The sequence below is a fragment of the Equus przewalskii genome, chromosome 1, assembly GCF_037783145.1.
Source record: "Equus przewalskii isolate Varuska chromosome 1, EquPr2, whole genome shotgun sequence".
Lineage (NCBI taxonomy): Eukaryota > Metazoa > Chordata > Mammalia > Perissodactyla > Equidae > Equus > Equus przewalskii.
In genome coordinates, this window is record NC_091831.1 from 25706643 (window position 1) to 25718912 (window position 12270).

At 43.7% G+C, this 12270-nt stretch overlaps 1 protein-coding gene across 1 annotated transcript in view; it reads right to left on the reverse strand.

Moving 5' to 3' along the window:
* SORCS3 (sortilin related VPS10 domain containing receptor 3) overlaps positions 1 to 12270 on the reverse strand; it is a 566960-nt gene that overhangs the window by 482272 nt on the left and 72418 nt on the right. The gene's annotated exons all lie outside the window — the stretch shown is intronic.

Here is a 12270-nt window from a genome sequence, read left to right on the forward strand (position 1 = left end):
GAAATCCTTAATTGGAATGATCAGATAAGACTTTCTAGAGTAGGTGACATTGAAGCAGTAAACAGAAAGAGTAGGTGAGACAAAGCAGGGGGAAATAGGTATTAACGTATGTGATCATCATCCAATCCAGATAATTTCCTACTCTTGAGAAGTCCTTACTTTATCAAGGGATACAAAGTTACAAATGATTTGACTCAGTGATTTGTGGGTGAGAAGAAAGGGTCCCACAAAGTTCTAGGACTCCGTAGTACAGGCAGACTTTCTGAAGAAATTTGTTGTATTTAATGCTGACCATTTCAGTTTTATGTAATGAAAATATTGCCTAGTTTGTCTTTGTTAGTATGTGTTGCAAATTTTTAAATACACACCTTTTTGTATTTTTTAATCATGCTAAGAAAGAAATTCTATACACAAACTAAAGGAAATAATTTCTATCTTATAAAAAGTAATAACAACTACCATTTTGTGGTCCAAGTCTTTCCCCTTCACCATTAAACACACTATATCTCCTTACAAACTTCTCACACAAATGAGGCACCAAGTAGAATTTTATTTGATAGTTGAATAAACACAGAACCTGTAAATTACCATCCTGGGGTCCTCCATAGATGAGTGAATTCCCTATCTCATTTTGATTGGGTTTTTTTTTTTTAAAAGATTTTATTTTTTTCCTTTTTCTCCCCAAAGCCCCCCAGTACATAGTTGTATATTCTTCATTGTGGGTCTTTCTAGTTGTGGCATGTGGGATGCTGCCTCAGCGTGGTTTGATGAGCAGTGCCATGTCCACGCCCAGGATTCGAACCAACGAAACACTGGGCCGCCTGCAGCGGAGCGCACGAACTTAACTACTCGGCCACGGGGCCAGCCCCTCATTTTGATTGGGTTTTTAATGGAATTACAACCAAAGGAAAGAAATGGGTGTGGCAGGATGTGAGAGGAAGGTGTGATCTCACCTGTCGCAATGAAAGAGCAGAAGTGACTGGAGATCCCTCCAGATGCACTGGGAGCCCTCAGAATAGATGCCTGAGGAGAGGGCCTCAACTTAGAGCATGTATAGCTGAACTCTAGAAATCACTGACCTGGCCCTGTTGCAGGCATCCTTTGAGAGCCCTACTCCATGAGGTATGAACACAGCACCTGTCTCTGGTGCCTTGCCTCTTTGGTGATGCAGACTAATAAAAGGATTTTCACCAGAGTGCTTTCAGTTCTCCTAGAAAAAGTAAATTCAGGAAAATCCATAGTTGGGCAATATGGTCAGCTTCATCACAAAGTTGGAGCCAATAATAAACAGAGGCCTGAGAATTTGCCATGAAATGGAGAACTTTTATGGGACCATGGCAGAAAAACTCAGGAAAGATTCAATCCATTTGCCTGAACTATTTTGAAGACCTCTGTTGACTATTCTGCAAACATGGCTTCTGCTTCACCTGTTTCAGGCCTTCAGAGAGACAGAAGCAAGATGATCTTTTCACTTGTCACCAGTGTCTTGATATCTCTCAGATACAGAAGATCCAGCTCAATAGGGCCCTGCAGCAGCTCACAGCTGAGATTAAACTGATTATGCCTGTACCGAGCACGTGCTGCTAGATTCATAAGTTCTATGAGTATATGAGTTTGGATCCAGCCATGGCTAATGGCTTCCTCAGATTTTCTAATGACTTGCAGCATCAGATGTGTGAATGGTCAGCAGAGTCCACCAGAGAACCGTGAGACATTCATCTCTGCAGCGGGTGTTTTGGATTCCCCTTGCTTCACTTCTGGCTGCCACTGTTGGGAGGTAGAAGTAGGAAAGTCAGTTGAATAGGCTGTGGGTGTTTGCAGGGAATCTGCATACTGTCAAGGAGCTCCCTCTGTATCTTCAGACCTCCGGTTCTGGGCTGTGAGTCTTAGCGGAAGACATGAAGCTGCTGTCAGTTCTGAAGCATGCACTGCTTTCCATGTGATAACAAATTTGCAGAAAGTGAGGATTTTCCTTAAGTGTGACCTAAAAGCCATTTCATTTTTCAATGCTTCTGATAGGTTCTATCTATATACACTCATACATGTGTCTGTCTCAGAGCTTTTGCATCCACTCTTCTGCTCTGGGATCCCGAGAGAGGGTGAAAACATGGAACTCAAGAAGATCTGTCAGAAGGGAGCTACAAATAAAGCAATTTGGACACAGTCCCCTCAAGAGGACATGTGAAGTCTTTTCAGAAAGAAAGAGCAAGTGGGAGAAAACACCCTTCCTTACCAGGTGTTTATAAGAGGCTACAGCCTTGAACTGCTGCTTCAAGACAAATCAAGAACCTGCTTGTGGATACTGCCTGGGCTGGATCAGTGTAGAATATCCTGGATGTGTGGGTGACTTGTGAACAAAGAAAAAGTCATCACATTAAAAGTCTGAACACTGAGCAAGAAAGACAACAAATAACTGAATCAAGTTTCCGAACAAAAAAGTCAAAAGGGGACTTGGAGATGGAAACACGTTGAAAGGAAAAGAAAAAGTTCACCTGCAAAGAGTACAAGGGAAACAGACTTCAAAAGGACTCATTGTCCAAATAGAGAACATAACAACTATTTAATCGAATAAACCACAAAAGTATCAAGGTCATAAAAAATTACTATAATGCCATAGCTCTTTGGGGATGCCAACAATAATATCCAAAACCATGAATGTTAAGCTCATCACTGTCAATTTAAAATATATTTCTAAATCTTGACAGAATAATGAGGTGTCACTGCGCTCTCTAAAACACAGCCTTTTTCATGCAACAAAATACGCGTGCGTGTGCCATGATGTGCAGTGATTGGGTACATGCATGTTCCACGTAGAGTGTGTCCTTTCCAATTGAATGTTTATTTCTCTCAGGAAGACACTGGAACATTAAGACGAAAACATCCCTTCCACCTGAACAAGAAATCCCTTTGTTTTTAACACGCTCACCCCGATTCCTGTGGCCTTATTCCTTTTCCTCCTTCTATGTTTGAACTCAGATCCCAACCACTAGGCCTTCTGAGCTCCAGCCAATGAATTCACAAGAGGGTCTGACTGAGAGCAAATGACTGGCCATGTTCAGCAACAACACTCACAGGCCTGAGGCCCAAGAACTCAAGCATTCAAAAATGAGGATGACGAATTTAGTCCACTCGCAGGAGGACAATTAAGAAGGCTGGCTGGTTTGTTTCATAAGTGGATTCCTAGGCAGCCCAAGGATGACAGCTGTTTAACACCAGCCCAAGGGGATGAGCCAAGATGAAAGAGAAAATGAGTTCAACCAAGCCTCATCCTGCTATTAAAAAGAAGAAAAAGAAGGTGAGAGAGGCATCTGACTTCACTTTGAACTACTTTTATATTGTGTTGGGAGAGCTGTATTTTTTTCTTAGGGGAGGGAATGGTCAGATTAGAGGGAAAGATCACATTTTTGGAAGAAAAGAAAACTGGCTGTTAGTGAGCAAATCAGAACTGGTTTCAAGAAACCTGAGGCCTGGCTGGAGCCCACGGTGTGTGTAATAACTGTATCCCAAACAGAAATCCTTATCGGAATGCTCATCCCTAAAGCCGACTTCAATTGCTGCCTTTTCATCTCAGCAGCCACCAACAGGCCAGGAGCTCAGCAGCAGCTTTCATTAATTTCCGCTATCGCTGCTGATCTTGAAGCCTTAGCCAAGAAGGAAGCCAAGGGCTTTGTCTCTTTCGTAGGTAATTTACAATTACAGGGGCCAGTTTCCTTGAACCCTATGGTGTGGCAGAGGGGGCTGGGGAGCAAGCTTCTTTCTCTCCAGAAGAAACAAAGGGATTGGTAAAACAAACAAACAAAAGGAAAACACGACAGTGAGAGCTCATGAATACCCCAGCTCTGGCTCCAGCCAGAAATAAACATGAAAAATAATGAAAGTCCTGAAAGTGAGCAGCTGAGGATGCATCTCCAGCTGCATTTGGGGGCAGCTCTCAAAAACCACCTGGAGTTTCCTGAATCCCAAGTAATAACTTTCCAACTACTTCCTAAGCCAAGTTTTTGAGAGCCCTGAATGGCTGGTGTAAGTGCCAAGAACAATGCAGTGGCACAGCTTCCTCTGAGCAGCCCGGCCCCCTGCCCGCAGACATTCACCAGGAGGGGAACCATGGGAAGACCCAGCGGCGTGGGGACAGCCCCCCCGGGAGCCCTGCTCTTTCTTGATGTTATTCAGCGACTCTCGAATTTGTACTCCACCCGTTCTGGGGAAAGAATTTCTAAACCGAAAAACTTAAAGGGTAGATTTTTTTTTATTAACTACAAAAAAAATTTTTTAAAGGAGAAGAAAGCTAACTCGCCAGGTGTATTAACAATAAGTTAGTAACAGCCCCTACGTACACGTCCTCTCATTTAATACTCCCATCACATAGAAAAGGTCAGTGTTGTTTTTTCTCTGGTGATCAGAGAGGTTAAATAATTCAGTCAAGGTCATGAAACTATAAAGTGCCCCCAAGCTGGGATCAAACTCAGGTCTGGCTAGCTCCATCCAAAGCCGACAGATGTACTATTCAATGGAGAACGAGGACTCTCCCAGCAAAGGGTCCTAAGCAATATCAGCAGCGCGGGCTAGGGGGATGGGACATCAGAGGTGAGCCCCTCTGCCCACATGTGGACCCCTCATGATTCATTTTCACAGTGATGGTTGCTAAGGCCATCAAGCCTTTATGAAGATGCCACCCACAGGCTCAGCAACAGCTCTTCCTGAGGTCCTGTGCGCTAGGCACAGTGTCTTCTGTGCACTGGCTCTTTAGTAATTGCTTCTTAGGGAGAAATGCATACTCTGCCCCTGAAGCTTTTTCAGTCTACTTGGGAAGACACGACAAAGGTCAGCTCTCAGCTGAATTACAAAGAAGCAGTTTGTCTTCAAGTGCTTCAGCTTTCTCTACTTTCTCTGCCCTCTTTTGTCTCTTCTTCACCTCCAGGGGCAGCAGGCTACCTCTTACTACTGTAATTTCTCGTAGAGCTGACAGAAAAGACCACTGACTAATTCATACTAAAGTAGACAGGACTACAGATGTTCATCCTTACAATAAACAAGAACATTTCTAATGGTAAAAATTACCATTGCACAGACTAGGAAATGGGATATATTTCTAGGAAAGGGACCTTTCTAGCATCCCTGAAAAAAATCACAAAAGTAGACAATTTTTTTTCATATTTTAGATTAAACCAAACCAACACATACATACTCAATCACACGTGCACACATGCACATACACACACAGAGACACAATCTATAAATAGTAATATCTCTGCTCCAACTCAATTCGATTGTTACAGGCTGAGTGCCTACTCTTCTGGTGGGGGCCATGAGAGCAGGCTGCCAAAACAAGCAGGACCCCAGGACCTTTAAGAAATTTATAATCTGTCTAGGGACAGACATGCATCTAAAGACATCATTGGGGGAATATCACAGCCCTAGCTCTTTGGTTTCAAGGGAATGCTGAAAAAAGAGCAGCCCTATGTTAATGGGGTAGGTTAGCAAGCTTGCTCAAAAATGCGGCTCCCCTCTTCTGCCACCACAAAACAGGGATTGAAGCAATAAAAACCAAAACGTTTGAACATTACAGCAAAGCACCAAAGCTGATCCTGCCCAAGAGAAACTGAAGGGGAAACATTGCGAAGCTGCTTTATTTAAATGCATATGCTATTGGGATGATTTGAAGGCAAATCTCTGATCTCCACATTTCTTAAACCCAACTCAATGCCTGACACAAAAACTGTGCCCAAAGATTTGATGGATGAATGACTAACTGAATGAATGAATTATAGAGATTAGGGTAGGCATTAGGTCTAGTTCTTTGGGGTCTAGCTTCGTGGTCTTCTGCAGGCCCCTCAGTCCTCTGCATCTCTGCCTGCCCTTCCCACCTCTCAGGGCTTCTGGGAGCATCAGAGGAGCTCACAGACTCCAGCACATTTTCAGAAGCATAAAGCATTATGTAAGTTCAAGGGTTGTTATTATTCTTTCGCAGACGCCCATGAGAAGCCGCAGCAGTTCTTACAGGGAAGCTGAATCCATTCCTGATTAATCAGCCTGTTTACTGCAGGCTGGTGATAGCCTGACTTGCCCCTACTCCGGCTCTGGGGCTCCTTCCTCCAGTTCTGGCTGCTCAGCCCCTCAACCTTCAGATACCAGAGCCAGGATGGGGCCTGGGGGAGGCCCTCCTTCTCTCCTGCACCCACGGCTTGTGGGGGGTCCAGTCACCTCACCTTACACCCACTTCCATTCCGGGTACACCAGGCTATACCCAGAATGCCCACACAAAGCTCCCCAGCTACACAGCCCCTCTAGATGTCCAAGTACTGCTGTGACCCCGCCCCCTCGCCAATCCTGCTTATTAGCATGGCCATTTCTTTTCAAGGATGTGGTGAAATATCTCTGTTCCACAACATGCACATTTTAGCCCAAGATAAAGGCTTCTAAAGGGCAGCAGCAGCAGCATGTATGCAAAAGCAGAGGCTGATCCAACTGAAGGAGACTGAGATTGGAGGTCATCTTTCCAGTAATTTGATCCCCCCACTTCCTGAGGGGAAAGCAAAGGCAATAGGCATTTGGCAATTTTAACTTCCTGCAGCAGAGCCTGGTTCTGAGTGTTCCTCTCAGAACATCTATCATAATCTTTAAAAGCAGTGTCCTGCAGGAGTGACTCGCCTTTCAAATGCAAGCACCACAGTTTCAGAACATCGTGTACAGAGACAACAGAGAACATTGATGCAGTGTGGTCCCCACCTCATGCTTCTCTGTTTCTCTCTGTCCTCATAATGCCTGCTATTAAGCCTCCCAGCTAGCACAATTCTATTCAAGCAAAATAATACCGTGTTTTATCATAAATTTGTCCTACCCCTTTGCTGAGCCCTTTCTTGCGTTCTTTGTACATGTCAGGGTTCTTATCCAATAAGCACTCAAAATGGATTTACTGAGGGCCAATCAAATACCAAATCAGCAGTAGAAATATAAAGTAGCGCCCTGCCCTCCTGACACATACATTAGAGCTAGCTAAGATTTCTTGAGTACTTGTGACTATTAAGGGTTTTACGTCCATAATCTCATTTAAATGTCCCAACAACTCGATGAGATATCACCCAGTGTTGAAGAAACTGAAGTTTAAAGAATTTAACTAACATGCTCAACTTAGTGGAAGGGCTGAGATTTGAATCCAGGCCTCTGACTTCTGAGCCTATAGCTTGAAGGCAATATTAGTAAGTCACCAACATGGAACAACCAGGGAACACGGAGGGACTAAATGGTGCTGACTGGCATTCATCTCTTCATTCGTTCTCAATCTTTATCTTCAGAGTGTCAGGCACATTCTAACACAGGACCAGTGTCCCTGTCCTTCAGTTTCTCATAGTGCAGAAACTCTGTATGGGTTTAATAACTGGGCAGATCCATGGAGAGTGGCAGACAACAGAGTAAGATCTGGAAAAATACAGCAGGCATAAGAGATACATCACAGTGGGAGACACAGTCGGAGCCAAGTTCTAGAGCCTGGTTTGGGGATGAAAGGTGACAGAGAAAATCAGGCTCCCAGTATCAGAGTGGAGGAAAGCTCAGGGATTATGCAGCTTTTTCTGGAAGAATCCTAAGCAGTGACTCCTGAGAGGGAGATGATTTAGAGTTAGACCCAAAACCCTGCTCCTTCTCCTAGAAGGAACATGACTCAGTAAATGAAGATGCAGACTAAGGAGACACATCAATTTGCATCTCTGACTCTGGCTGGGACCCAAGAAAATCATTTGCAAAGGTCGCCACAATCTTCCCATGAGTCATTTGTTATGCTGCATCCCAGAGAAGTAGCTTTTATGTCGCAGATGTGACTGCATGGAGGGTGATGGTGTTTCTCAAAGGCCCTCCAGGCCTCTTCAATAGGCAAACAGCTCAGCAGGAGCCAGGGTAGGGAGGTGAGACCAGAAAGCCAGAGAGCTGCTGGCTGTTTTGGAGAATGCATTCATTCACAGTCTAACCCCACCCAGTCTCTGCCCTCCCAACCGTGATAAATACACTCCATGTCCAACTCAACCTTGGCCTCTTGGCCCCAGGGCATTCACAGAGTGGAATGAAAAGTCTGGACTCACCACTATTTTCTAATCAATATTAGTGATTGTCCGGCCAAATGTCCTAAGGGCCCAGTTGAGGAAAACATGGTGGAGAAAAGTAGGAGGCAGATGGGCTGTAGAGATATGACCCAGTGGCTGGTTGTGGACTCAGTCTCCTGCTTCCCAATTCAGATGGTTCTCTCCATTAGCCACAAACACTTCCTTCTAACACCCTCCCAATTTCCAATATTCTAGAAGCAAGACATGCAAGACAGTAGCATAGACAGAAGATCAGGTTCTAGCCGCAGCTCTGTCCCTGACTAGCTTAATCTAAACACATCTTCACCGAGTTTCCCGATCTTAAAATGCCAACAAAAATAGTACCTACTTCACAGGGCTATCCAGAAGGGCAAAAGAGAGAATCCAAGTAAACCACTCAGAACAATGTCTGGCAGATAGTACATATCCATCTCACGTGCCTCCAAATCTACTCTTCTCCAGACTGCAAATCTTCACCCGAAATGAATTTCATCTCTTCTTAGAATCTTATTTGCTCCCCTGTTAGCAGGGACAACAAAAAGAAGTCCAAGCTTTGCTGAGTAATGACTCTGAACAAGAAGCAGTTCAGAGCAATGTTCACAGATTATATAATCCTTGCAAAACTTGAAAAGGTAACTATTTATTGCTCCATGCTACAGATGAGGAAACTGAGGCTTAAAGAGATTCAGCACAGTCTCCAAGGTACATAGAGCCTGTCCCTGGCAGATTTGGAAGTCACCATGTTCTTTGCTCTTCAGCACACTGTCTGCTTTCTGTTTTCTCTCTTTCCAAGTGCTGCTACCAGAATGAGGCACCTCACTCCAGGTGAGCAGAACCACTGTCAAGGGAGACGGACTTTCTCCAGCTTCACACAGGTTCTGTGGTTCCATTCACACAACATGACATGTTCTGAACTTGACACCTAATATCTTCTGAAATATGAGTATAGCAAACCTCCCCATCCTGCAGCGTGCCATTGTTTTACTTTTCTAATGCAAGGATAAAACCTAGCATATGACCCTATTAACCATCATTTTGATAAATTAAATTCATTTTTTCAAGGCTTAACTCATCGTTTTGGATCTGAATTCTTTCATCAAACATGTCCATTATCTCTCCCATCTCCATGTCACCTACATATTTCTTTCTTTGTCATTGACTAAAGGAAATGTTAACAATGCAGGATCAAGAACAGAACCTTGTAGCTCTAGAAACCTGTCTGTGGCTTAAGAATGCTTCAGTAAAAACTACTCTGGGCATATCATTCCGTGACTAGCTGATCCAGCCCAAAGCCCTCTGCCTTGAGCCCAGGGTTATCCTAAGAGAGTTTCCAAGGCCTTGATGAAATTAGGAGACACTATGCCTATCCGAGGTTAGCTGAACAAGACTTGCTCCTGGTTTAACGCATGATGATTCCTACTGATTACTATTTGCTTTCCCAAGGTTACACAAAACCTCTTTTAAATACTCCATTATAGAATCTTGCCCAGGACTTTGAACCAGCTCACGAATCTATAAACTAGCTCATACACACTATTTTGAAAATAGGAATAATTGCCTGTCTCCAATCTTCTAGGACATTCCCACTCTGCAATAATTTCCTCAAGTATTACCAGCAATATTATATTACACCAAAATTTGACATCTAACCTGGGATGTAATTGTCAAGATCAAGAGACTTGAACTCATTTAAGGCATATGGAATTCTCTTCTAATGGGGTCACCAAGGCTGGTCATCCACACTCATTAGTCCTGATCTACCCCAGGCCTGTGACCTGCAGGACTAGACCCTCAGTGAGCCTGCACTTCAGCCATCACTTGCTAAGTTCAGAGAAGCTGGAGCTAGGAAAATCAGCCAGATAGTAGGATTTCCCAGGGCTTACACTGAGATGCTCTTTGAGCCTGCAGGCCCTGGGAGAAACCCAACACAGAAATCAGTCCTTAATTTCCAGTAGGTCGGGCGTAAAATGCTTCAGGCCTGAGGCAGGATTTACAGTAGTTTCAAGGTCCTTGTGTTTACTGTAATATATCCCCAAATTCAAGGATCTTGGACCTGATTTGACCTAGTCCAACCCCTCACACCACTCAAACCTGGTTCCCAAACCTTTCCCTGGCTTTGACCATCCTCCTATTATCATCTCATGCCTACAAAGACTCCCAAAATCCAGATCCAACATCAACAGTTATTTCTCAGCCTCGCCTGGGTCTTCCCAGCCCTGCAATAGAACTCAGTCTCCTCAAACCCCCAGTGCCCAAGTCTTAGAACAGCACTAGAAGTGCAAGATCGTGGCCAAAGTTGAGATCTAAGCAAAGTTTAACCTCTAGAGCTCGGGTCCTCTATCAGGGGTAACCTGCAAACTAGAAGCTGCACCCCAACTTTTAAAATCACTCAGATGCCTTTGACCCAGAAAATCTACCTCTAAGAATTTATCTTAATGAACTAATCAGGGAGGGTGAAAAGATAGAGCCACAAGAGCAAAATTTCTGAAACAAACCTAAATGTCCGAGAATGGGGGACTGGTTGAAAAAGAAATAAATGTGGTACAGCCACAAATGGAACAAGGTAGGTATACATAACTATAGATAGACAGATACATAGATACACAGATACAAGGATGATATATAAAAAACATATATACATATACAAAGGGTATGTATATATATATAAAGGATAAATATATGATACATATAAGGATTTATATATATCCTTTAAGAATTATGATAGAGAATATTTAATTACATGAGAAAAATTTTCATGATATGTTGTTAAGGGAAATAGGTTACAAAACAATATGTACTATAAGATCCAATTATCTTTGTAAAGATATAGAGATAGATGGATGATGGCTGAATAGATGGATGGAAAAGAGGGAGGGAAGCTATGGGAGGGATAGACAAAAAGATATTAATAGGGGTTATTTCTGGATAGTGGATTTACAAGTAGTCTATGTGTGCTTTGCTATTTTTTCTACATTTTCTGCAAGAATACAATGAAGATCTATTATTTTTATTTGATAAAAATTAATAAAAACCAGTCAATGTAGTTTGGATGCATCCTCTCATTTCAAGGACATAATTCATTCATGCATCACATAAGATCTGAACACCCACCAGACTAAAGGCCTTGTGCCAGGGGCTGCAAAGGATCCAAATGGATCCACATGATCCTTGTCCTTGAATTATTTACACTCTAGATGGGGAGACAATAAATGAACACAAACAGCTATGACAAAAGATAATAGAAACAGCTGGTGCCATATGAATGTATAATGAGGGCTGGAGCTCAGAGGCCCAATGGGGAATTGAGAAGGACGCTGAAAATGCATGGAATTTCAATAGATTGAGATGGTGTGGTGGGGGGAGCGGGGATGACCAACCCTTCCTAGTTAACCCAGGACTTTGTCAGTTCGAGCACTAAAGGACTTGCATCCCAGGAATCCCCAGAGCCAGCGAACTGAGCCAACTGGTCGCTCTGTCTAGAAGGTGCTCTCTGGACGAGAAAGGGCGAAGGCATTAGATGACATCAGGCAAAGCTTGGTCAGTGAAAAGAAGTCAGTCCACCTTGAGGATACATGAATAGGAACCAAACTACAGATGCCTCTGAAGTCTAGCCAGAGGGAATGGATTTAATCCAGTGGCAACAGAGAGCTATTAAAAATTTCAGAGAAGGAGCAATTTTGGAACAATAATCTAGCAGTAGTCTCCCTGGCAAACTAGAGGAGAGGAGGAACAAAGGTGAGATCCCAGAGAGGTGTCGAAGAGAGAGTCTCTTCCGGGGGAAGTGATGTGGCAGGATGGCACTAATGCCACTTACATGCAAGCAGGCAAAATAGATGGGAGAGGAGCAGCTCCACGTTGCTCCTAAGATTTACATCAGATTCCCCAACTCTTCCTGCACAAGCAGGTTCTCATCTCCACCCACCAACTCTTCACCCCACCACATGTGTCTAAAGCAAAAGCCCAGATGAATAAGCACAGTGTTAAGTCCAGCAAAAACAGAATGCCTAACAAAGGGAAACACCGTTTGCACCAAGTGCCTTCACAGTCGTGAAGAAATTCCCTGAGAGCACTCACTCAGGAGAGGACAGGACCAGATGTTTCTCAGAGTCTCCCTGAGGAGGAGGCCCTCTCCTAAGCACAGGAATGGTAACACAATGCAGGGACAGGTCGTTCCTGGAATTTGGAGCCACTGAACACC